The sequence below is a fragment of the Symsagittifera roscoffensis genome, chromosome 10 (genome assembly GCF_963678635.1).
Source record: "Symsagittifera roscoffensis chromosome 10, txSymRosc1.1, whole genome shotgun sequence".
In the NCBI taxonomy this organism is placed as follows: domain Eukaryota; kingdom Metazoa; phylum Xenacoelomorpha; order Acoela; family Convolutidae; genus Symsagittifera; species Symsagittifera roscoffensis.
This window is the reverse complement of record NC_087071.1, coordinates 45,659,322-45,686,393: the sequence shown is the minus strand read 5'-3', so window position 1 is coordinate 45,686,393 and position 27,072 is coordinate 45,659,322. Positions and strand designations below refer to the sequence as shown.

General features: G+C 37.3%; 1 protein-coding gene across 1 annotated transcript in view; it reads right to left on the bottom strand.

Moving 5' to 3' along the window:
• Window positions 1–27,072, bottom strand: part of LOC134855244 (zinc finger protein 260-like) — a 400,784-nt gene that overhangs the window by 356,388 nt on the left and 17,324 nt on the right. The window lies entirely within an intron of this gene.

The following is a 27,072-nucleotide window of genomic DNA, read 5'->3' as shown; positions in this document are numbered from 1 at the left end:
ATTACAACTAAAACAAAAAAATGACTATAATTGATCGGAAAGTTGCGATTAGACTGTTTTCATAACAGTCAAAACATTTCTTTTCAGAATTATTTATTTGATTGTTTTTTTTTGTTAATTTTTTCGAAAAAAAATTGTGTTAACGATGGGTCGCTTTTGCAAAACGATTGATGTAAAGGTTAATTTACCAATAGTACTCATTACCTTTCCTTGCCACAGAGTTTTTTAGTTTGAATATTGAGGACGACAGCATAAATAACTGATTATACTTGGCGAGTGACGTTAAGTTAATTTTAACCAATTTTTAAATCAGCAAGAGCAAAAAGAATGACTTAATAAGTCAGAAAAGAAATTTTATCTAGGACACTCCTCATGGTGCACATTTTGTGAAAAGGTTGAAAGGCAGTGGGATGTAGTATGATGTCATTTGTGACACGTAGTGAGTTGGGGTGGAGTAGATAACTTTCGTTTTCTAATACAATTTGTAAGGTTGATTATAGAGAACTGAAACGCTACTTGACGCTTACCCGGTGTTATGCGATCAATGGAGACATTGATGGGGACTGTCCGGGAAGTATGCGCCATTCTGCCAGAGTGGCACAGCGCAACCTTCCGACACAACACGGAAAGAGAACTAAAGGCCTTAATGGTTGGAATTTATTGCAAAGGAGGGTCGGAATGTTTGGGAGTTTTAAATTTTCAAATTACGATTGGCGAATGAATATTTCTGAGAAACACAAAAAATGGCCACTTTTTGATTGAAAAGTGACAAAAACACAACAACAGCTGAAATAGTGAAAGACAGCCGGACGAGGGCGATATAAAACGCGAAGCCTCTTATCTTGACGATCACGCACGATAAGACAGCTAATCAGAGACAACAGTCAGAAAGGAGGCTTCAGTGGGGGAAGAAGGAAAGAGCAGTACCCTCCCTCGCCACGAATTGGGAGTAATAACGACGTTATTACAAGGAAATGACGGAAGCGGAGGATCGACCCCCAGAGACAGTATATGGTGAAGGACTATAAAGATCTTACTTTTTAGCTACTCTGATGCCATAACTATTTGAATTAACACCGGTATGATTTGGTATTTTAAAACAAGAGTAGCTAGAAAGAGGAAAAGGTCAATCCGTCTCCAATGGGTTTAATATAGAACTGTCATCAAAAAGATAGTAAAATAGGATACTCGAGCCGTGTTTTTAATAGCAATCACGTAGTCTGAGGATCCGAGACCAGCTATGTAGTTGTGTTCGCATGTAAAAAGTGTTTGTTCAAACAAATGTGTGAAAACCTTTGGTTGAGTTTTAATAACAAACTACTATAAGCATGACAAATCTTCGGCGAAAAGAAGGAAAGCCAGTAAATTATATCCACATGGAACTAGGACGAAAAGGAAAAATTCAGGAATTAGGACGATTAACATTAATTATCGCGGGAAAAGGGACCGCTTTAAAAAGAATTTGAAAAACTATTGTATGGGGTCCCGGTTGTTTAGCTCAGCTGAACAAGATCCTAAGGAAAGGGTTTTTTGTTTTAGGGTTATGAACTTGCGTTCATTTACAAAATCCTAGGATAGGGGTCCTCCAAAAAGTTAAGGACCCCTTTCCTAGGATTTTGCTTCACCTGAGGACCCCCCTCACGGCTCTTTTCCTGTCCCCCCTTTCAAATTCAAATTTGAAAAGCTTATTTAACGTTGTCATAATGCAATGAAACTTGGCGTGGTGAACAAATTGACAACTGTGAACAGATTTGTTCTTCATACTTTACAGCGTAACATCACGCATTTAGCCGTAATAACACGTAAAACAAACAGAAAACTAGGTATTTTGAAAGGGGGGAACTGGAAAAAGCCCCCCGACCTTAGGAAGGACATCCCCTTAGGATCCGGGACACGATACAATACTACTGAGATCAAATATGTTTGTCGTGGCCTTATTAGTCAGTATGTGAGTTTTCATATTATTCGGACAATGCGGTCAACAAACTTACTTGTAAAAAATTTCGGGGCTCTTTTTCCTTTTCCACACGCCCCCACCTGCAAATTTTATTCATTAAAATTTTAGTTCACATTGGCCGATTGTCATGAAAATTGACATGCAGACTGATTATGCCATGGCAAACATAATTGATCTTCATAATTAGCCTCGTAAAACCACTCGTTAGACCATAAAATGGATGATCGTGTGAGGTGGGGGTGGGGGGAAGAAAAAAGAGTCAATTGCGGTTGGGGGAAAAGGAAAAAGAGTCCAGGGCTTTCTTTCCTCCCCCCCCCACCTGCCTATTTTTACGTGTAAGTTTGTTGACCACATTGTCCGATTGTTATGAAAGTTTATATACAGACTAATAAGGCCACGACAAACATATTTGATCTTCATACTCAACCTCCTAAATTGTGAAGGAAAAAGAGCCGAGTCCAATTTCATACAATTCGTACATACCGCAGTCGGAGGCTCTGGCTCTTTTTCCTTTTCCCCCACCTCACGCCAGTTTCAACTTATTAGTGTAACGAGTGGTTTTACGAGGTTGAGTATGAAGACCAAATATGTTTGCCGTGGCCTTATTAGTCTGTATGTAAATTTTCATAACAATCAGACAATGTGGTCATAAAATTTACATGTAAAAATTTGCAGGTGGGGGGGAAGGAAAAAGAGCCCAGGCTCTTTTTCCTGCCCCCCCACATGCAATTTTTCATAATTAAAGTTACTGCTCATATGGTCCGATTGTCATGAAAATTGACATGCTGATAAATTCAGCCATGACAAACATATTTGGTAACATAATTAACCTTGTAAAACTACTCATTAGACCATAAAATTGATGCTTGTGTGAGGTGGGGGAAAGTAAAAAGAGGCTCCGACTGCGGTTGGCTTTGTTCTAACCGAATGAACACTTACTTTTGGAGAAATCCGATGGTAGGAGTGATCAGTCTTCGGATTGGTCCGTTTTTTTTTACTAGCGTATCTACCCAATCCGTATTTAAAACTTTAAGCAAGTCGCTCAAGCTTGGGTATTCTCTTGATCAAAGAGCAGTTCAGATGTGGTACCGTGATGATTGCATTGAGAGAGCGTTTAAACAGTGTTCGATCTTCACTTTGGCTTAGATAGAGAAAGACTGAGAAATGCGAAGGCCCAAATGCTAATAAACAGGGTGGCCCGGACAGCTCGCAGTCCGACTGCGAGCGGCTTTTTCTGGAACTTTTTCCTTTTCCCCCCACCTCACCCGACCATCAATTTTATGTTGTAACGAGTGATTTTACAAGTTTAAATATTTGCACCAAATATGTTTGGAACAGCCTAATAAGTCCGCATGTCAGTTTTCATAACAATCGGACAATGTGAACAGTAACTTCACCAGTAGAAATTTGCAGGGGGGAGTAAAAAAAAACCCTTTTTCTAATCGAATGAAAACTAGAAAAGAGCCCAAACTACCTTTTGTGAATTTCAAACACCCTCGTAAAATAAATAAGCAAAAAACTGTTTGAAATTTGTTCACACGCAAGTGGCATGTTAGAAATTTTGTAGCAATTTTTCACCTAATCAAGCTGCTGCGTTTTAATGCAGCGCTTTTTTCTTTTTCCCCCATCTCAGATAAGCATCGATTTCATGGTGTAAAGAGTGGTTTTATAAGGTTCAGTATGAAGACCAAATATGTTTGTCGTGGCGTAATTAGCCCGTGTGCCAAATTTTATAACAATCTGACTTTGAAAACAGAGAATTTACTCTTTAAAAGTGGTGGAAAAAGAAAAAGGGACTAATGCAGTTTATAAAAAGAAAAGTCATTTTGAAAAGACTTTCACTTAATGAACTTCAGAAAAAATCACAGAGGGGGGAAAACTGGAGAAGAGCCAAAATTAGGTTTTGTCATGCAAATTTCATCACAATAGCCGAGTGCCAACATAGCAGAAAATAAAAAATAACTTATTTGCTTGCCCATCAGTAGAGCAGAACTTGTGGTTTAAATGAAGGGGTAAAAAAAGAGACAATTCAGCTAAATTAGCGTAGATAAAATCCATGCAACAAAAATAAACCTTAATGATAGCAGGTTTGAATTCAGTTGACTTCTGAAAAACTAAAAAACGATGGCATATGGCTATAAAAATTACGTGGTACACGCTGACACGTTTTGAAAAGTCATTTTGAAAAGACTTTCACTTGAAGAATTTCAAAAAAAATCAAAGAGGAACTGGAAAAGAACCAAAACTGACTTTGTGGACATCTATTTATATTTTTCAACTCGCATTGCAGCATCAACAAGTCCGCTCTTACAAGAAAAAACCCTGATTGTTCCGACAATTTTCAAGCGTGAATAAATCACGTTACACTGACAATCTTGAACTATATAACGAGCAATTTGAATAGACTAAGTGTCAGGTTATTGTAGTGATGTGTTTACCTGTGAGTACAGGAATACTATTTTGAAAAAAAGGTCTGTATTAGAAAAAACACACGAGCATGCGTATTCCTCACTTTCATCGAATTCAATTACACCAAATTTTCTTGAGAAAAAATTTCTTTTGAATTGTGCGTGAGGTGGAGTGCGAAAGAGCCACAATTTACAGACCACAATGAAAAAATTTTTATTGCAAAGGCAGTTTTACAATGTGTTATGTTACGACTGAAATAAATTTCATAGGAAAAAATGAGCCAAAAAATACATTTTTACAATTGAATTTCAGTCTTAAAAATTGGTATGCGAAGAAACCCGGACATGACAAACAAATTTGGTCTTCATAATTAGCCTCGTAAAATTACTCGTAGACACAATAAACCAGAGACCCTCATGTGAGGTGTGGGGAAAGGAAAAAGAGCCAACGCGACCGTCAAATTTATGGTGTAACGAGTGATTTTACAACATTAAATAAGAGAACAAAATTGGCACATCTTAATTAGTCCGCATGTAATTTTTCATAATGATTGGACATTGTTAACAGTAACTTTTACTTTAAAAATGTGCAGGTGGGAGGAGCAAAAAGAGCCCAACTTGCTATCTGAACAATTAATTTTTTTTTGATTTTAGATAAAAAGAACTGAATGTAAAATTTGGAACTTCATCTTGACTTTCAACAAAAAGCCCATTGAAAGACCATCAGAACCTTAAAAAACTTAAATTTTGATTTTATTGCATACAAAAAATAGAATGAACCAAAAAATAGAGCTGGACTTGCTTTTCTTGGATAAAGTTTATTATATATTGAGAGCGATTCAAAATAAACAAAGTTATTGATTATGCATTTAATACGAATTCTAAAATAGTGCGACAGGGTCAAAACTTTAGAAAAAGACATCATTGTCGCCAAAACTTGAACCTATGTAGGATAATAAATTCTCCACGTGCGTGTCAGCCATTATTGTTTACAAAATGGCTTTGGCCTGCTCCCACTCCTTCATTGGAGTTTCAACTCATACATCCCTGCTCCGATCCCATTTGATTTGAAAACAAAACAAAAATGGAAAGAAAGTCTTTATGTTGAAAAAAATAAACCATTTGTTGAGCAAATTTTTCTTCCATACTGCACATGATAACATCACGCATTATTCATAAGGACACGTTAGAAAATTGTCACAACAAAAATAATATAGTGTGCGGGGGAACTCAAAAACTAAGCCCCATTTTAAAAATCGGAATTATCTCAAACTCTACCACTAGCAAACTGGACTTGTTTTTTAAGGTGATTGTCTAAAGAAAAAAACAACAGGCTCTGTGTTTTTTTGTTTTTGAATTTCGTAATCTCGCTCTGCTCGTTCCTTTCATAAAAAAAACTTAACTTGTCATATCAGTTTATACCCTACTCTAGGAAACTCGCTCCGCTCGCAAAGTTATTTTTAACAAATTATACCCTACTATAGGAAAAATTATTACGCTCACATTAGTAGGATATAACTTGTTAAAAATAACTTTGGGAGCGAAGCGAGTTTCCTAGAGTAGGGTATAAATTGATATGATAAATAAGTTTTTTATGAAAGGAGTGAGCGGAGCGAGTGACTTTCATAAAAAACAACTTGGCTTATCATATCAATTTAAACCCTAATTGTTTGAATTTCACTAAGAAACAAAAAAAATCAGAATTTAGACAGACTTTTGAAAATTATGCAACATAGAAAATTCGATGTTTGGCCAACAAGCCAAGGGCCAAAAACCGAAAGTACGATTGCCATTCCAATAAGCCGAGAATTAATTTTGTTATGCTACATAATAACAGATTGCCACTGTTAATTGTTAGTCAATTGTTACGTAACTCTTGTGTATTTACCTAACTCTGAAGTAACTTGGGCTACAAGTTATGGCAGTTTGTAGATATGGTGCTTTAATGAATAACAGCCGAAAGTTTTTTAACAGCCTTCACTAATAGATTTTTCTGCTAACAGCTAGAAAACAGGCATCTAGGGCATCTTTTTAGGATTTCTCAAATTGACGAATAATTCGAGCGGCCCACAAACTTTCATAATGCAAAAAAGTCGTCTAGGATAATTTTTCAGCGCTTTTTTTTGTAAAAACTTTTTCTGGGAAAATTAATGAAGATTAAAGTGAAAACCAATTTTCAATTTTATTATTAAAGTTTTTTTTGACATCAAAGATCATCTGAAGAGAATATTTTATAATCCATTTTTATAAAACCATATTTATTTCTAGTCATGCAATTTTTTAAAAAAAATAAGTTTGTATACTGTAAAATCTGTAAAAAAAATAGAGTAATTTTCGATAAAATTCTTCATAGTATAAAATTTAGACAAAAACTAAAAACAAACCAAAAAGTAGATTTACTAATTATCCAATCGATCAACTTGAAATAAAATGTAAGCGATTGCAAAGGATTTGATATTTTAATGATACATAGCTTTAAAGTATAGCATAAAATCAGTATAGTTGCATTGCAATACCAGATATATAGCACAGCGTATACATAGTGCGTTCCGCGGAGTTCGGCGTTGTTTCGATTCTCATCTAAGTCGTTTCATTTGAGACTCCTATTTGAGTCAAACCTGACAGAACATAAAAAGCTAACATTTTTATCGGTTCAAAATTATTTTGCTTTTGACTTTCTGTTCGTTAAACTGCGTGAATTAAGTATGAATTCATTGGGCAAAAAACACATAAATCACACCAAGTCAGCGCATGAACAAGCCCCCTTTTTAATTTGATCCGTGTAATGTTGTTGCTAATTCCGTGCAATATAAATTACTAAATTTTGCCGTTTACTGATTCTCATCAATTAAACCTATTCTGTTCCTGTTTTTAATCGAATTATAAAAAAGGCCAGAATAATTTGGTGCCAAGACTCGGGAACCAAAAAATTAAGAACCGAAAACCTGTTTCACCTCCGCAGCAACCACCAATCTCTGATATACAAGTACCCAAAACACGAAGCTGCAAGTGATTCTTGCTCGCCTGGTTGAAAAAAAAATTGAAGGACTTACCAACATCAAATACAGATTGACAGTACAATACACATCCGAAGTTTACTGCTATATGCGACCAAGTTCTGTAAGCTTTGAACCCTTTATAGTTGGATATAACACTTTCGTGATCCAAACTGTCGATAACTGTGATGCTGGCGTTTACCAATTTGACTTGCTGGCTGAAATGAAAAACTCAAATGGAAGCTAGAATTATCCTTCTATTTAAATTTTAACCAACGTTGGAGGAACTGCAAGCTCCAAAAACGGCAGAACTTTGTTCAGTGAGTGACTTGAACTTCACAGTGCTTCCCAAGCCTACTTTCCAACCGATGAATGAAGTGCCGACAGCCCTTCTCAGAACCCAACATTTTGTCAACAACCGAAATTTTATGGATTTTGGTCTACAATCCGATGAACTTTTTGACCGGCTCATTCAAACTAATTTTAATATTCTAATTTGTGCTCAATTTGCTAACCCAAAAAAGTGCTATTTCTTTGATTATCAGTGCTGGAAACTCTGGAAATTTACGATGTTGTTGATTGCAAACCGATAAAGACTCTATTAGATACCCTAACAATCGTACATACCCAGTACCCTAGTACCCCAGGAGAGTCTTGAATTCAAAAATGTTGTGAAAAAAAAACAAATTCCACAAAATTTTCGAAAAAAAATTGGCAAAAATCATTTTAAAAAAATTTTTCTCGATTAACAAGTTATACCAAATTTTCCCAAAACTTTCACAGACAAAAAAATTTTTTGCCCGAGTTTAGAGCAAAGCCGGACAAAACTGTTTTCGTCTCGCCCGTTCAACCTTTTAATTTTTTCGAGCAAGATTTTTGAAAGAATCCCTAACTCGGTTTCTTCCAGTTGTTGGATAATCTTTAAAAACTTGCTCGGCTCTCCCCGTTTTCGGACGCATACCGCCGCGACCGCTACCACTACCGTTTCGCCATAACGTCGCTAAGTGTAACCGATAAACCGTACGGGTTAACTTAAATAGTACTGAACCGAAGCTTTAGTAGAACCTTATAAACCCTCAGCTAAGAGTTCTCAAAGTTTTTATCGTCCTAATTTTTTTTTCATTTCTATGTGACGAGTTTACAACAACAGACTCCCTAAATTGATTGCCAATAAAAACAACCGTGTCGCTTATCATTCTCAGCCGTGCTCATCATTGCTGCGGGTTATCTTCATCACTCCGTAATTACCTGACCATTAACTCTACAAAAACGCCTCGACGACACTTTCAAAGCAGTTCCAGGTCTAAACTTTATTTTGAATACAAATAACCGACAAAAGACTGTTCAATATCTGTTGAACAAATACCCAAAACGTATGATAGAAAAAAAACATTATAAATTGTCACGATGTTATAATTATTTCATTGAGCAAGCATTGATCAAACAACGATAACCCACTTACACCGGAAAGTCTAAATGAAGTTTTAAAAGAATATAAAAACAAAATATCAGCCATTATTTACGTACACCTTCAGAAGACCCCCTATTTTTAGGGACCTTTGGTTGAAACAGGAATATTAACCGTTGATGAGACCATATATTTCATCTCAAAAAGAAAAGCTAACGACAAAGAACTATTTCGTAAGCTTAAATTAATTTATCGCTCGGCGTTTTTCGAAATAAAAATTTTAGGAATCATTGGACGTTATTTTACTAATCTATCCAAGCTCATCAATAAAGTTAAAAGAAGTCGACCAGGTTCAAGAAAAAGAAAAGCAGAGAAGCATAGGAATTCACAAATGACAACAGTTGAAGAATATTTAACGTTTGTCAGACATTGTTAATCTTAATTTTTCTTTCTTTTTTAAATTAGTTAAGTTCATCTTTAAGTTCGATTGTGTAGTTTGTTGTCCTTCTGTTCTGTAGGCAAGGCGAGCCGTAGGCTTCTTGCGAGGATCCTCTCGTTCGGTATAGAACGCGCTACTTGAATTGATTATGATTCCGTCAACCGACGCTACATTTTTTTCCTCTTATTAAAAAAAATAAGCTTGAAAAACAAACATTTCAAAGTGGAGCTTGACCTCGGCCAGAAACTAAACAAAACTTATCTTGCCAGGAAAGAGTTGAACACAAATCTTCTCGAGTACTATGCCAAAATTACAGAATATATAAGCGCGAACGACAGACCAGCTAAAACTGAAACGTACGTATAAAAATCTAGTAATTGCTTACAAACATTTTAAAAGAAAAATGATGAGCCTAAATCTCTGTCTAAGCACAGCAACAATGCTGCTGAAATCATAAATCAACTTGAGTCTTACCTAGGCTCTATCACTGCAAAAAATGACGATGTAGGTATAGCTAAAAGATACTTTGAAATTAAAACCCAAGAGGACCAGGTAGCAACTGCACGAACTCCGACGCCAAGCGAATCCGTCCGTTCAAAAAAAAAACACTTTCACAGCGTTCTAAAGTTGAATCAAAGAGTCCGAGTGGGCGTCAAAAATTGCAAAAATTAGACTCGATGAAGTTGAACGCCAGGCAGAGGCTAAGCTTCGTATGAAAAGCAAAAGATCCAGTTTAAGTCGATGAAGGGTCAACGTGAACTTGATAGTTGTAGGAAATCCGTCAAAAGCTAGCCGAAGCAACTATCGAAGAGGCTGAATATCTGGAAGACGCATCTGAAATTTGTGGGCTTCAACGTAGCAGGTCGCAATTGGCAATCGCCGTTCACGAGAACCAAACGGAGGAAGACAGGAGAAGAAGTTGGTTGAACACTCAATTCCCAACTCAGGAAATAAATCAGCCTGTGGTGCCAGTCCAAAGTGTCAACCTGGAACCAGCTTCAGAATTCTTGTCGATTTCGAGTATTGAACCGCCTTTTAGTAGAAATCTGGCGATTATTAACAACTCTCATCCAAATGCTGTGTATTTCGAAACCACGTGTATAAACTCACAGAGTACGTCAGATACAAGTGCCAGCTTGCCAAATCCAAATTTAAAAAGTACGTATGAGCCGCAGTAACAGCTAACTTTGATCAATTTAAACAGCTGCAACACTTTGATGCAGAGTTGTTTTCATCAGTATAATATCCCAACCAGCTCAATGCCCATTACTCATTAAACTTTTCCTCAAATATTTAGCAATTTTTTTGTACCAATCACTTTCAACCACTAACTTTGTTCCTCTCAGCCCTTCAACAGTCCGCTTCACCCGTTACTCATATCATGTCACACAGCCATTGAATTTTCAACCGTTCTCTAGCGGAAGAACAACTTTTTTTTGTGTCGGTAACCCTGATGCTGTAGACACCGCTACCTATTCAAAACCGCTGATGGCGTCTCATAAAAGTGAGAACAAACAATTTGGGCCAATTACGTCCTCGGGCATTAAATCAGACACTAATCAAGATCTAGCTGGAATTTTGACACTGAGCCGGAAAGTTCCCTTGCTTGAGTGGAAATTTTCTTCTTTCGACGGAAATCCAATGCAGTGGCCTGAATGATTTGGTCAGTTCAAAAGCGCAATCGTTGCAGAAATTTTAAGTGATCATGTCAAATTGAAATATCTCAAAACCCTCGTTTCAGGCAAAGCGAAGAATGCAATTGCCGAATTCACTTACATTCGAATATTCTACAAGGACTCTCTGAAGACACGGGAGAGGAAATTTGGACAACCACAAACGATTGTGGCAGCTCATCCTGAAAAAATTTTCAATTTTCCCCCTCTCAGTATGCACAATTCAGAAAACATTATCAGTTTCGCTTCCTGTATATCCAGTATTGTTTGCTGTTTTAAAATTGTTAGGATATGAGTACCATTTGAAGAGTACTTCCGTTTCGAATCAAGTAATTTCATTATTGCCCCCAAATAAGAAAGGGTCCTGGTATCTTCGCTCTGTTAAGGAATGTTGGAGACATCCAAAAGTTTTAGATTCAATGACTGGCTCTGCGACAGAGCTGAGGCACATGAACTTATGCGTGTCAGTCAGAATAAGTCACGACCTGAGGAGACTCTGAAGACTGATTTCGATAAACCATTTCGATAATTCTGCAGCTGCATCCAAACTGAAAAACCATATTATGCTCCGTGCCTCCAGGGTAAGGGTAAACACCCACTCTGGAGTTGTTCTGTGCAATATTGAGAACGTAGCACTTGCTGACCCATTAGAAAAAAAATGGTACGAGCTAGGATCGTATGGTACGTTTAAGCAAGCTGATCCCCCTTCCGCAACTGATAAACGTGCTCAAAAAACTCTTGACTCTACCACGCTTCATGATGGTAGCCGTTATGTTGTTGGAATGCTCTGGGTTGAATACAACATTCATCTTTCTGATGACTTTAACGCTTTATTCGTTCAGTTCAAGTCTCTTGAAAAGCGTCTAGAGAAACGTTTGAATCTGAAAACTCTATACGCATCGGATATCCGAGGTGATGTCAAGAAGGGTTACATAATCCCGGTTAGCCCTCACGACAAAAAACGCTTTTTGAACGGTGTTTCTAAGTTTCACGGCAAATCACTGAATAAATCCCTTCTCGTCGGCCCGATCTGCTTCAGAACCTGTTATTTGTATTAATGCGCTTTCGAGAGCACAAATACGCAGTTTCCACAGACATGGAAGGCATGTATGGGCATGTCGAATTACTAGAAAGCGATCAACGCTCCTTGCGTTTTTTGTAGCGGGAGGACCCCACATCAGATGTGAGAGTATTTCAATATACAAGGAATAAACTTGGAGCGAAAAATTCTCTGACATGTGCTAACTATGTTCTTCGCCGAACAGCCGTGGACAACCAAGATCGTCACCAGGAAGCCGCTTACGCAGTGCTAAATAATTTTTACATGGATGACTTTCTTGGGTCTGTGAAAAATCCAAAAACTGCTTTAACGTTAAGTCACAGTTTACTTGAACTGCTCAAGGTGGGTGAGTTTAATTTTACAAACTTTTTCAGGAACGTTCCCAATATGTCCTTGAAACTAAATCCCTCTAAGACCAGCGCTAACAACAGTAAAGATGTTCTTACCGCTGCGATTAATCCGGAAACCGCATCGCATGTTCTCGGTGTCAAATTGGACCACGTGACCGATACGTTGGTTGTGAGCAGAGGAGTTAACCGCGAAGTCAAAGACTCAGTTACACAGCGATCGGTTGTTAGTTTTATGTCCTCCGTGTTCGACCACATAGGTCTTGTCGCCCCGTATACCGTACGTGCACGTTTGCAACTAAAAGATATCTGGAGATTGAGTGACCAACAATGGCAGGACCCACTGCCAAATCAGTTATGCCGCAGATTCACTGAATGGCGCTCCGGCTTGCCAGTTTAAGGGCGGCAGATCAAAATACCTCTGTGCTAATTTGACTTCCCAGTAGATGAGTTTGAGCTGCACATGTTCGGTGATTGCTCATTGGACGTTTTCTGATCTGTAGCTTTCCTTCGCGCTCAGAAAAATGTCTATTCCAAATTTCAACTAGCGCTTGTCTTCGGTAAAGCAAGAGTAGACCCAATGAACATGCTTTCAATTCCGAAGTTGGAGCTTCAAGCTGCGTTTCTTGCTAACCGTCTGAAGGATGATATCGAGAAAGCTCTGACACTGAGTATTTCCAAAGTGCTCATGTGGACTGACACCACTACATTCCTTCAGTGGTTGAACTCGACAAGCAAACGTCCCTTGTTTGTAGCCAATCGAGTAGCCGAGATTCTGAAGTCAATATCAATTGACCAATGGTTCCATGTTTTGAATGAAAACAACCATGCAATCTCCGGAACTAGAGTATTTCTAAATGAGGGAACGGTCTAAGATCTAAATAAGGGTTTAGAGGTCTCCTCAAACTTTCCGTGCACTGCAGTTTCGACCGACTTTGCCTTCCCTTGGTAAGAGTATAGCTCGTTCTCCAAGATAAAGCGGCTGGTCGTATATGTGTTGAGACTATCATCTTAGCATAAATATTTCAGATCGCCAGATGAGGCCATAATTGATCCAGCAGTACTTGCCATTGCAGAGGAAAATTTTTGCAATTTTCGCAGTTACAGTCATTCCTAGCTGAATGTAACAATTAGCAGCTGAAAAACATGTGAATGCATCGAGTTGTATATCATCGCATTCGCCTTTTAGCGGACCGAACAGTTTACTTAGATCTACCGGCCGTATCCAACATCTCTCCGCAACCACATTCGAATCTTGCCATCCAATTTTTTTGGATAGCCGCCATCGCCTAATCCGATTGTTTCTCCGTTTTTATCACATTAAGCACAAACATCAGTCCGGCGATTACCCTGTTTCCGTCATTCATCAGCAAATTTTTTGTACTACGCTTGAGATCTGCACTAAGAGCTTTGGAACACTTTGCGTATGCTGTAGAAAGCGAAAAGCAAAAACCGTTACTATAAGGATGTCTGAATTTCCCGCGGAGCTTCTGGGTTACCGACAACCACCGTTCTCGAACTGCGGCATCGATTATTTTGAACCATTTCAGTAAACCATTCGTCGAGCTTCCGAGAAACGCTAGGGTTTTCTATTTACTTTCTTAACGACTCGCGCAATTTGCATTCCATCCATGTTCCATGAGTTGGTTCCATCCATGGACACAGGTTCATGTGTGATGCCTATCGAGCGCTTTTTTTCTAGGAGTGGAAAACCCTCAAAAGTTTGGTCAGACAAGGGAACGAACTTCTCTGCATCAAAAATGGAACACAGAAGCTCCACTGTCTCTCGTACACAAAGGCATTAAGTGGAAGTACAATCCGCAAAAGCGCACCACAACAAGGTGGAGCATGAGACCGAATGGTACGCAGCTGTGAGCGCGTGTTTTATGGAATCTTAGGATCAAGAAAGTTGACTGACAAGACATTCAACACAATCATGCTCACTCCCCTTTCTGATGACCCAGATAGTCTTGATGCTTTGCCGCCGAAGCATTTCCTTTTAGGTCAGCACAGTCTAACGTTTCCGTCACTAAGGTTTCCGATTCTCACTCTAGACGCTATGCCCGTGCGCAGCCCTACGCAAACGCAATTTGGCAGCGATGGCTAAATGAGTACGTCCTTACACTAAAAAAATAGTTAGGTGGCATGATCCTCCCAATTATTCTTTGAAAACGCGAGAATTGGTGTGGTTAGTTGAATCCACTAGCACTAGGGGCCACTAACCACTAGCACGAATTATATGGCTAAACTACGGCAAATACAACATCGTCCGCTCCGCAAATCTAAAGACGGTTTCCGGACACTATATTCGGCTGCTCGTTAAGCTCTATCCGGTTCTCGATCAATCGTGGATGGAGCATGTTGTTGCTACATAGCATTAAAATATACTACAAAATCAGTATAGTTGCTTAGCAATACCAGATATATAGCCCAGCGTATACAAAGTGCTTGGTTTTGATTCTCACCTAATTCGTTTCATTTGAGAATCCTATTTGAGCCGAACCTGTAAGAACATAAATTGCTAATATTTTAATAAAAATGAACGATAGTTAATAAAATCGTTTATTTGAAGCCGAAAAAATAAAAACTTGAAAACTCTAAATTTTGCCTGCGATCATCTGTTGCAATGTAAGTGTTGCCTTCGCAGAGAATTCATTGTCAGGTGTATGTTTTATGACTATCAAAAGCCTTAATTTCTTGACGATAAAGTTTGGTGGTTGAAACCAGAAATATCTGGATTATTTAATTTAAAATAAATGCAAATTGAAACTATTCACTGCGTTGAAATGCACTCTTCAGCAACAAAACCCGTGGCATAAGGCAACGAGTCTTCCCTCTCCTGTAATGTTACAGGTTTAATTAAGGCCTGCTATCTAGCCACAGAAATGCCTTATCAGATTCAGTTTCATATATTTACCCGAACTGGAAAAATGGTTTCGGAACGTATTAAATTGATTTTAAATTGATTTTAATTCAATGCAAGTCGATTAACAAGTTAAATTTTAGTAACTGATGTAAATTTTTGATCTTTTTTTCGAAAAAGTTGGACCAGTTTACGTGCCTTACTCATTATAATCAATTCTTTGCTAACACGACGTAAAAAACTTGCTATCACAAAAAATAACTGAGTTAATTTCAAATCTTGACTATTTAAATAAAAACACAGCTGCCAGAGGTTTTCGAACACAAGAATTTGATCCGAATAAATCATAAGTTTGAGCTCAGAAATAAGCAATGAAACCAGAAAATCATCATTGTAAATCATATCTTAGGCAGAAAAAAATTTGAAACTTTAAAGCGATTTTCTTTTTACTTGCTTAACGACTCGCGCAATTCACATAGAGTTGGCTCCATCCATGGACACAAGTTCATGTGTGATGGCTATCGTGCGCTTAATTTCTAGGCGAGGAAAACCCTCAATAATTTTTCAGACAACGGAACGAGCTTCTCTGCATCAAACATTGTAGTGCAGAAGCTCCACTATCGCTCGTACACAAAGGCATTAAGCGGAAGTATAATCCGCAAAAGTGCACCACAACAAGGTGGAGCATAAGAGCGAAAAGTACGCAGCTGTAGGCGCGTGTTTTCTGCAATCTTAGGATCAAGAAAGTTGACTGGCGGGATTTTGAACACAACCATGTGCCTAGTTGAAGGTTCACTATACGCCCGTCCGCTCACTCCCGTTTCTGATGACCCAGATAGTCTTGAGGCTCTGCCGCCGAATCATTTCCTTTTAGGTCAGCACAGTCTAAGGTTTCCGTCACCAATGTTTCCGAATCTCACTCTAGACGCTATGCCCGTGCACAGTCGTACGCAAACGCCATTTGGCAGCGATGGTTAGGCGAGTACGTCCTTACATTCAATAAACGAATTAGGTGGCGTGCATTTTCCGAATCTGCTTTGAAAACGGGAGATTTGGTGTGGTTAGTTGAATCCACTAGCCCTAGGGACCACTACCCCCTAGCACGTATTATGTCACTTAACTAAGACAAAGACAACTACAACCGATCCGCAAACCTAAAGACCGTTTCCGGACACTAAATTCGGCTGCTCGTTAAGCTCGTTCCGGTTCTCGATCTTTCGTGGGTGGAGCATGTTGATGCTAAATAGCATTAAAGTATAGTCTAAAATCAGTATAGATGCTTAGCAATACCAGATATATAGCCCCAGCGTATACATAGTGCGTGGGTTCGATTCTCACCTAAGTCGTTTCATTTGAGAATCCTATTTCAGCCGAACCTCACAAAACATAAATTGCTAATAACTCATAAAAATGAATGATACTTAATAATCTCATTTATTTGACGCTGAAAAGTTCTAAGTTTGATTTTTTATACTTTGCTTATACTTTTCTTGCGGTCATCTGTTGCAATGTAAGTATTGACTTCGCAGGGAATTCATTGTCAGGTGTATGTTTTATGACTAAAAAAACATCTATAAAGCCCTAATTTCTTGGCGATAAGGTTTGGTGGTTGAAATCAGACATATCTGGATTATTCGATTTACAATAAATGCACATTGAAACTATTCACTGCGTTCAAATTACTCTTCAGCAACAAAACCCGTGGCATAAGGCAACGAGTCTTCCCTCTCCTATAATGTTACAGATTTAATTAAGGCCTGCTATCTAGCCACAGAAATGCTTTATCAGATTCTTTTTTATATATTTACCCGCACTGACAAAAATGGTTTCGGAACGTATTAAATTGATTTTGAATTGATTTTATTTCAATGCAAATAGATTGACAAGTTAACTTTTAGGAACTGATGTAAATTTCTGATATTTTTTGAAAAAATTGAACTAATTTACGTGCCTTACTCATTTAAATCAAATCTTTCCTAACACGTTGAGAAAAATCTTGCTATGCAAAAAAAAAAACTGAGTTAATTTCAATTCTTGATTATTTAAATAAAAACACAGCTGCCAGATGTTTTCGAACACAAGAGATTGATCCAAGTGAATCTTGAGTTTGGCTCGGAAATATGCAATGAAACCAGAAAACCATCATTGTAAATCATATCTAATGCGAAAAAAATTTGGAAATTTAAATCGATTTGGATCAATTTGTTTTGCGGTCCAATTTAAGATCAATTTAAATTGATTTAAAATTGATTAGAATTCATACTTTAAGCGTAGATTTTAGATCAATTTAAATCAATCCAAAAACGGGTTTTTTAAATCAATATACTTTTTTGAAAGTTATATCGATGTCAATCAAACTCGCATAATTCTTTCAAACTAGAAACAATCTCAATTCATTTTTTTCAGTGCGGGTTCTTTACTGATAACTTTTAGAGCCCGGATGAAATTTTTTAGAAGACTGTCAGAAAACGTGGACTTTCAATTCAGACCATCCCTGTTCTCATCCCATTTGATATAAAACAAAAACAAAAATGCAAAGAAAGTCCACATGGTGAACAAAAAAAATCATTTATGTGAAAAAATTTAATTTTCATACCTCACATGATAACATCACGCATATTTCATTAAAAATGCGATTTGAAAGTCTTACTCAAAAAAATCAATTTTTGCTAACACGGCGAAAAAAAACATGCTATTTGACAAAAAATTAAGTTAATTTCAATACATGATTATTTAAATGAAAACACATCTGCCAGATATTTTAGAACTCAAGAGAATTATCCACATAAAGCAAGATTTTGAGCTATCAAGAATGAAATCAGAAATTTATCACTGTAAATCACATCTTGGGCAAAAAACATTTTTGAGAAATTGATTTAAATCGATTTAAAATTTAAGATCAATTCAAATCAATTTAAAACAGGATGGAATTGATTTTGTAGCGTAGATTTTAGATCGGCTAAAGTTGATTTAAATCGAACCAAATCATTCTGATTTGTTTTTAATCAATTTACTTTTTTGAAACTTAAATCGATGTCATTTAACCCGCATAAATTTTTCAAACTTAATTCAATCTCAATCCATTTTTGTCAGTGCGGGTTTTAGAGTCTGGATAAAATTGTCATTTACATTGATTGAAAGTGTTCCTGATTTTTTAAAGATTTTCACGTCCAAAGACTTTGAGTGCTAATAGAAGTCAGTTGAACCAATATTCAGTTGACACGAACAATCTTTGTTTTATTTCATCACCAAAAATATAGATGAAAAACCTTAATCCAAAATATTCCTTCCTTACTTTGGCTGTAAAAGTGTTTTTTCTTCCAAATCAAACAATTTTTCACAATAAAGTTATGGCAGATTTGGTTCCATTTTTCAATAGTTACTCTACTTGCTTGTGGGAGATCAAATGCATTGAACAGGAGAAAATTATAGTCACCTAAACAAAAAGTGTTTTATTTTCTTCTTCACATTGTCAGAACGCCAAAAAACGAGAACAATTGTCTAATATCAGAACAATTTACTGTTTCAAAAAAGTAATTTGTTTTAAAACTTTTCTGGTACATCCACAAATGAAATAATTCAAAAAATTGTACTTTCTATACGACTTTTTCAACGTGAAGTTACAAAACTTCGGAAATTGAATTTGTCTATTAATTTAAAATACAGTACTCGCTTGCTGTTGAATTTTGCATGACTGTTTTTGGCCGCCAACGATCGACGACTAGTAAAAATTTCAAAAATTAATGCGGTGGTAAAGTTCATACTGATGGAGCGCGCGATCAATATGGTTACGGAGCCGGAAAACAATTTTGCTCATTTTTTTCCAGTTTTCTACCTTTTCAATTGCTCCAAAAATTGATAGCGTAACTATGCATGCGCAAGATGTTACCTTTTAAAAAAATACACTGCTCCTGAACAAAGGCTACTGCAATGCTGACTCATCAAAAAGAGATTGTAAGATTAGAATTGTTCACATATTTGTCCAAATCGTTGTCCAAATTTTCATCCTATTTTTAAACTGTTTGAATTTCGAAATTATTTTTGGTGCAATTTTTCCGCTAATTATTTTGTCATCCAAATCAAGGAAGTTTCAATGGCACCTGCAATTATTTCCATTTGTTATGTCTTACTCTCTTCAGTTCGTTCAATGCGACAGCTCATTTTACTCGTTTAGAATATCAGATGTGGGTCCCACACCTTCACGGGTGGGATACTGTGTTGATTCCTTACTTAGGTTGTTTTCTTTCTACCGACTGAATGAAAGTTGTTTTCACTTTAAGAATGAACGCGCAAGTTTATGAAAAAATGGTGCAATGGATCCATTTTGATACCAGTTTTATGTTTTATAATGAGCTATGATTATTAGATAACGAACTGTGTCATAAGACATTGATTCGCGTTATGACCTTTTGCCGCTTTGAACATTTTTCATCACATGAGCAATCGTGTTTCCTTTTTCAAAGTTACGCCTGATATTTTTGCCCATTACTTTCAAAGTCGTTTTGACAAACTAGATTGTTTTCATGGTAACTTAAAGGAACTTCGATAAGCCCAAAAATTTTGTTTGATTGACATTTTTTGCTAATTCCTGTCGCAAAATTGTTATTCATCTGAAATTGCTGCCTCTAATTAATGGGTAAAAAAACTCGGTTTATATGACATGTATTCATTCATAATGACAGATACTTTTTTGAAATTACAAACCTTTTTTTAACGAAAAAAAGGGAAGTTGTTTAAAACGACGATATTTGTGCCTACCCAATTACATTAGAGAGAACACTTTGAGTAGAGAATCTTAAGCATCACTTGGTAAAAATCACGTGGTTTTGAATTGTTCTTGTGCAGAGAAGTTGGCGCGTCCAGGAAATAACAAACAAAATCAAAGATATTTTTTAATCATAGTTAATAGTTTTCAGCTGATTGTGAGGTCTCAAAAATGCTTCTTCGGTAGATTTGGTACTCTCTGTATGTAAAAAATCAATGAATTTCCACAAATCATCATGTATGTAATGAGAATCTCGCAGTCGTATGCTTAATTCACTCAGACAAAAAATGCAATTTATTAAACTTTGTTTTATGAGTAACTATTGAATCGCTACGGATTAGCAACAATCTAGATAACTCAATAGAGAACAGGTGAAATATGCAAAAAGGTAGCTGAAAGATCTCTTAATTTTTGGTCTGAGCAATATACGCTCTTAATTTTCGGTCTGGCCGAGTTCCTCAAGGTCAGTTGATCTGCAGTACAATTATTTGCAGAAAAATATAGATAACTATGAGCAACATTTGGTTTATGCCACTGCGGCCGGATGACACTTCTTCCTCTGACAACAAATTGAGTTTTGAGTCCCAGTGGGAGTCTAAGGAGTTTTAAGAAACTAATGAGTTTTGAATCCCCGTGGGACTTTTACTTCTCTTTCCTTTCTGTAGTCCATTCCTGCCTCTTTCCTGGCTTCAACTGATTTGTTTTGTCCTCCTGGTCTTGTGGATTTTCATTTTCTTCAGTCGTTTTGATTTTTTCTTCGCCGCCGATTCCTCCTGATCCTTTCTGTTGCCAACTTCCTTAGCCACCGTTAGTATTGTCTCTTTTGTTCGTTTTCCTGGGCTGTCAGTTGGAGGTACGAGATCAACCACGTTGATAGTTTCACGTTTACTATTTGGCTTGATAGTTTCTAGAATCGTTAAACATGCAATATATCGTCCTGTTGTATCTTGTCCAGCAGTCCGCGTTTTGTCGATATCCATCCTAACGGCACTGTTTTCATCTGAAAACAAACATGCGACAATTTTCTCGGCCTTTGTTGATCGCCTTTCAGATTGCGAATCTCTAATCACCCGACTGGCTAGCTCAGCAGCAGATGAGGCCGTGTCTTGTTGCTGTAGTAGGCTCAGTTTGCCAACCAAGCTTGACTTCATTGGTGTAAGGCCATCAGATGAACTATCGATGATAATGGGATTGTGGGCCGTACCTTTACTTCATATGAACTCCTCTTCATCGTCGATCCTCTCATGGGTAGTTTGTAGGGCGACTTCCTTTTGTGGGTCTTTGTCCCATGAACTGATCCCTGGTGTCTTTTGCGTTGTTGAATGGGCCAATTTTCCTAGTCCCCAAACATCCGACGGTTTTTGCCTAAAGTTTTCGAAAGGCCAGTTTTAAGAAAACAGATCCCCGATTCTAGAGTAACTGTATGCTCGGTTTCTCCTACTTGTTGGTCCGTTGATAAATCCTAATATGGCTCAAACTTTAAGCGGTCCTGGTTTTTCCGAAATATTTTGAAACCTCTTCGTTGCGCAGAGAGAATTGGCGCTTTGTTTGATGCCTCGCTGGGCCTTTCTGACGAGTCTCCCACTAACAGATGCTCAATCCGGTCGAACACTCTCATCTTCAAATCATCGTCTGTAAGAGTGTAGACTTGCATAATCTGAGCGGGGAAAAAAATTCTTGATTTTCTCTAGAAAACAAAAACTTTTTTCCAGGACAAGATACTTGACAAGGCATCGCGTGTGATTGTTCGCCAAATCGTGTTGAGGTTCTACCAAGGTGTTATTCGATCGGAGAACAATCAAGGGGTCGAGATGTATTAGTTCATATACCATACAAAGTTTCATTTAAACTTGATTTAAAGGATGGTCGTGGCTGCTGAAAGAAACATGTCATCAGTTGTTCTCTTAAGGTAAGTGTGATACCGAGTAGAAGAAAGGTATTTTGGTTACTTGAAAACGACAAAAGTTTCAAAAATTTAAATTTATTATCGAAACCATCTTTTCTTAATAGCACCTGAATTGTGGGTCTAATTGAGTCTTGACACTACAGTTTTTAGAACTGAGTCTCTTGTTTATGGGACAATAATAATGTTTATAGATAACGATATGTAGAGACTTCCAAGGCTGTAGTACATTTACTGCAAACGCAGTTGCAGTTGCAATACCACCGACAAATTAATTTTGTAATATTTTATGAATTTTAGAATTAAAGTAAAATACGAGTTTTGTTACTCAGTTTTAAAATTTTTTGTCCAAATATTTTCGTTGTCGATGATCTGTAATTTCTTTTTTCCGTCTTTTTCATCATGTTCTTCGCTGAAGAGGAGGGTCAACCGCCACTCATCGTTCCAGGATTGATTGATGTCCAGAGCCTCGCTCCCGAGTTTGCTTCTGAGCAAGTGCTTTTCCAGAAGGCCAAATTTCGATTCATTTGGTGTTTTTGTGTCGGTCTCAAGTGTTGCCAATTCAACACGATATGCCCCCAGTGCGGCCTTGTTCAGATCTGTGATGTCCTCCTCAGATGAAATGAGCTTCAAAGAATGTTTGATCGGTCCCCGTACCAACTAGGGCCTTTTGTGGTTCTCCCACTTCGTCTTACGGATGTGTCTCCCTCGTCTGATTCGTCTGAAAATCTGGATGGGAAGTGTGGTAATCATCGTCTTCCGCAGTGGTTCTAGACGTCAATTATTCCTCCGCGGCTCGTTGAACTCCCTGCGTAAGGACTTGGTCCGCCATTTTGTTCCAATCCGCCGTTGTTAATGCTTTGCTGTTGAACATATTGAGGTTTGTTTTGGCGACGTATGACGCGAGATTTTTCTCGCTGAGATTTTTCTGAGGCGACAACAACGATGGGAGGACTATCGCTAGCTGGGAAGAAGCGTTATGTCTTCTTGTTTGTTGGCGGCTGCGTTCCCATTTTTATTTCGCCTGGCCTCTTGAACTGATTGCTTTTCCCCCATTCGGCTTGGTTCTTGTCAAATGTGCTAGAGGTCCCGCATTGTTGGGTGTGGCTCTTTTCACAGCTAGGTTCAACACTAATTACCCTAAGAAATATTAGCCTAATAAACCAGCTGCTATCCCTGAGAGCTTCCACAGAAATCTTTCGTGTACGGGTATCAGCTGAATCATTGCCATTCAAGACATGGTGACACACGTCAATGGTGGTGGTTTCGAAATTTGCCGACGCGGTTTTCGCCGAAGACAGATAACTTATCATTACAAGTAAGCCACTGCATAGAATTCATTCAGTTTAACTGTGAGTGCCTTGAAAACTTCAATTTTGAAACGTGTGGCAGTTTGAAGCTCTAACTTGTGTATAGAAATTGCTTTTTCGGCGCAACACGCGTTTAACTGACGACAAGAGATGTTTAAGATGTGAAGCTCGATTCTGTCCACAGCGAAGTAACTGCGGGGAACTATCATTTTACCTAACAGAAGGAGGCCTGAGTGCCCTTCAACAATTTTTACCCTAATATCTTCAGGTAAATCATCATCTATTTTGTCCACTTTGTCGCCAAATGTTTTTAAATAAAATAACCATATACGTGGCTACCAATACTAATTCAACTCACACTTCATAGGACGCATTTCAGGGCAGGTAGATTTGCCGGTGTCTTTCATTTTTTCCAGCGAGTTTTTTGACAAACAACAGAACAACGTGATTTTTTTAGTTCAGCGAAAAAATATCACGTTTCAGAAACCTCGAACGATATTTGTTTTTCAAATTTAATTGTTTTAATCTTGTCATAAAAATCCAGGAGATCGCTTTTGCTGTACACTCTCGAGTATCAATAGATCAATTTTTGCTTGTTTCATATAGACTAGTGTATAGACCATCGGCACAGGAACAACATCCATGAGCCAAACTACTTATCGATATTTTTTCGCCTTACTGATGTTTAGTCATAATTTAGATGCGACAAACAAAGTTCAGAGATCTAAAGCTTCAAAAACAAAACACTTTTGCATTTAAACGGTAAGTAAAACTTTTTTAATGACTTCCCGTTTAAATACTGTCTTCTTGTTCCAGGCTACTACCTTTAATTTTTTTTGCTGCCGATTACCTAAGACAAATCTCAAAGAAATTAGTTTGGTCACTTTTCTTCAAAAATCTTCGAAAATGTGTGAACAAAAGCAGCACTTTGAAGCTGTGCGAATTGTATAGCGCAATCGATGAGCTGTTTTCTAATCAGTGTTTCTGTTCAGCAGTGACTTCCCAAAATACATATTTCATTCTAACAAAAGAACTCTGGTGGCTATCGTTAACCCATCAAAAGTTTGAACGTATTTGAAGATCACGTGGCTTAACATCATGAAAGGCACTGTTCCAGAATCATCAGAGCTTACAGGCAAATGGAGGAACCAGTTTCATCGTAAAAGCCATCTCAGTCATGAAAAAGCAGACTCGACCTTGGAGCTCGCAGAATCGGATGGAATAGAGCTGCTAGGGCTTATGGATTCTGAAAATTGAGTCTGGTTAAAAAAAAGTTAATGCCTTATGAAGGAAACGCTCAGGCCAAAACAAAACTTGACCAAAAATTACTCGTCCATCAACTAGACATTTTATTCTGAGTTGAATTTTCGCTTACAAAAAGACAAAAAAAAATCCCTCAGAAACTTCAAAAAAACTCATTGTAATTGGAGCATACTAACATGCTTGAAGCATGGAACATTAGTAATTGGAACATCAAAACTTAAAATTGTATGTATAGCTTCTTGTTGTTCCAACTTTCAGGAGTGATTTTCTTTTGCATTGTTTGTTTGATTTTTTTGATTAAAAATGTCTGCCTTCGGAATGTCTGCAATAACTCGTTGCGATGATTGTTTCACGCATGTGGGCGTATATCTTACCCAAACACACTTCAGGTAAATTCACTAACAGCCGAATACACAAAGAGATCTATATGCAACATTAAATTCAAAACGATTATGGATTCTATGACTCATACGGTTTCAGGAAAATTGAATCTGGTGTAAAAAAAAACAATTTGATGCATTTTGAATGGAATGCTCAGGCCATAAAAAACTTGACCAAAATTATTCGTCCATCAACTAGACAAGGTTTTCTAAGTTGCATGTTCGCTTACAAAAAGACACAAAAAATTCAAAGTTTCCCACAAAAACTTCAAAAAAAATCATTGTAATTGGAGCATACTATCTGGTAGTATCAAAGATTTTACCAAAAAGTCCATTAATTGTGTTTGCTCCCGCTTTTTGGTATAACCAAGGAAACCATTTTCCTTCTTGATGTTTTTGACTGACGCTTCATAGATAAGTCAGTTTGATGAAAAAAGTTAGATTGTTGTAATTTAAAAAAATTATCTGCACTAAATAAAAACAAAACCGTCAATTGTGAAAGCTAGAATTAAGGTCCTGACTAAAGTGCAGATGAACCCCAAAAAAGTTTGCTGGTTAATTGGGTTAACAAATTTGCTGGTCCCGACTAACTTTTTTAAATGGGTTAATAAATAATAATTAAAGCAAAAAGCGCGGAGCCGTCGAATTGCTTATCAAGTCTGAGTAGCTACCTTCAAAACAACATCGATGGAATTAAAGTAAGTGCTTTAACAGAAACCAACAAATCCAATGGTTGTTTTGAACAAGATTTTGCATATGCAAAGGAAAATACCTCATTAATCTTAGAACATATAGAATCTTAGAATATTGGTTTTCTGTTATTTTTGATCAGCAAACCTGCGAAAAATTTTTTCCAAAAATTAACCTTGCATGAAAAACTAATGATTTTTTGACAAGACGCTGAAAGTGTTCAAATTTTTTTGACAAGACACGAAAAGTGTTTTTTGACAAATTGCTCAAAGTGCTCCAGTTTTTTTTGGGAACATGCAAAAAGTGTCTCACTCTTTTGACAAAATGCTAAAACTGTTTCAGATTGTTTTTGACAACATGCGAAATTTGATCCGCATTTTTCGACAAAATGCGAAAAAAAATTCAATTTTTTTGATTAATGAGAAAAGTGTTTCAACGTCTTTGTTAAACTTTAAATGTCTTTTTTTTCTACAAAATGCGAAAAATGCTCGACATTTTGGCAAGGTGCAAAAACAATCAGGTGTTTTCTACTGATGTACAAACTTTTTATTGTTTTTGTTTCTAAAAGAAGGGCAAACATTAATCAAGTGTCCTAACGTGTGTGTGAAGTCGGGGCACTAAATTAAGTTGTATTCTGATTGTTTTTTATTGTTTTACAAAGAACTTCTCATCTCTTCTCATAAAGAAAATGAAGAAGTTAAATAATTACAAAAAACGAAATAATAAACCAGCATCAAAGAGCTGTCGAGCAGCAGAAAAATTCTGGAGGTTTTCTATAGAACGCAGAACTGGGCAAGTTTGTAGTAGTTGTTGTGGAGCTGGAGACGTCAATGTTTCCGAGAAGCACTCATCTCCATCTATTGTGATGGGGTTTTCGGCTGAGCCTGCTTTCTCCTAATGAAAGAGGAAATCGTTGACTGACTAGTTGAGCCCCATAACTGGAGTCAGGAGTGTCGGGCTAGCTCATTCCCATCACGTGCTCAGCAGCTTCCTCCTTAATTTGCATTTCGCATTTCTCTTAGTTGGTTCTCTGTCATGGGTACTTGCGCCATATGATGTTCGTTGAAATCCTTTCGCATCACTTCAGCCATGTGCCAGATTTGAATTAGGATGTCCATTCCTGCCAGGAAAAATGGCAATTGACCCTCGCAATTGATCTTGAATTAGATCAGTTGCGAGGATTTGATATTGAACTAGATCAGGCGAAAATTCTAAAGAGCACACGAGGTTGCTGTTTTGCACTGAGAAGATCATTTTGAGTAATAAGTTGAGTAAAAGATAGAGAGTAAAAACAAGACTGATTTATAGCTGAGAGAGGGCTAGCTGACGAAAGATAATTAGAAATTAAGGTATGCAGAGGTGAGAGAGGAGTTAGCTGAAGTAATTAATTTGAAAAAAAAACGGACTTTTGTTTTAAAGTGAGGGGCACAAACAACTCAAATGTGTGGGTGTAACCAATCAGAAATGATTTTCCATATTTGGTCTGCGTCGCTTCCAATCAAATTTCAGGTTCCTTTTATGGAATTTTTAAATGGAAGTCTTGTCCAATCGGAAACAAAGTTCCAATTTAGGTATTTTTTCAAAACTGTCGTTTTCATTCAAAAAGTGTT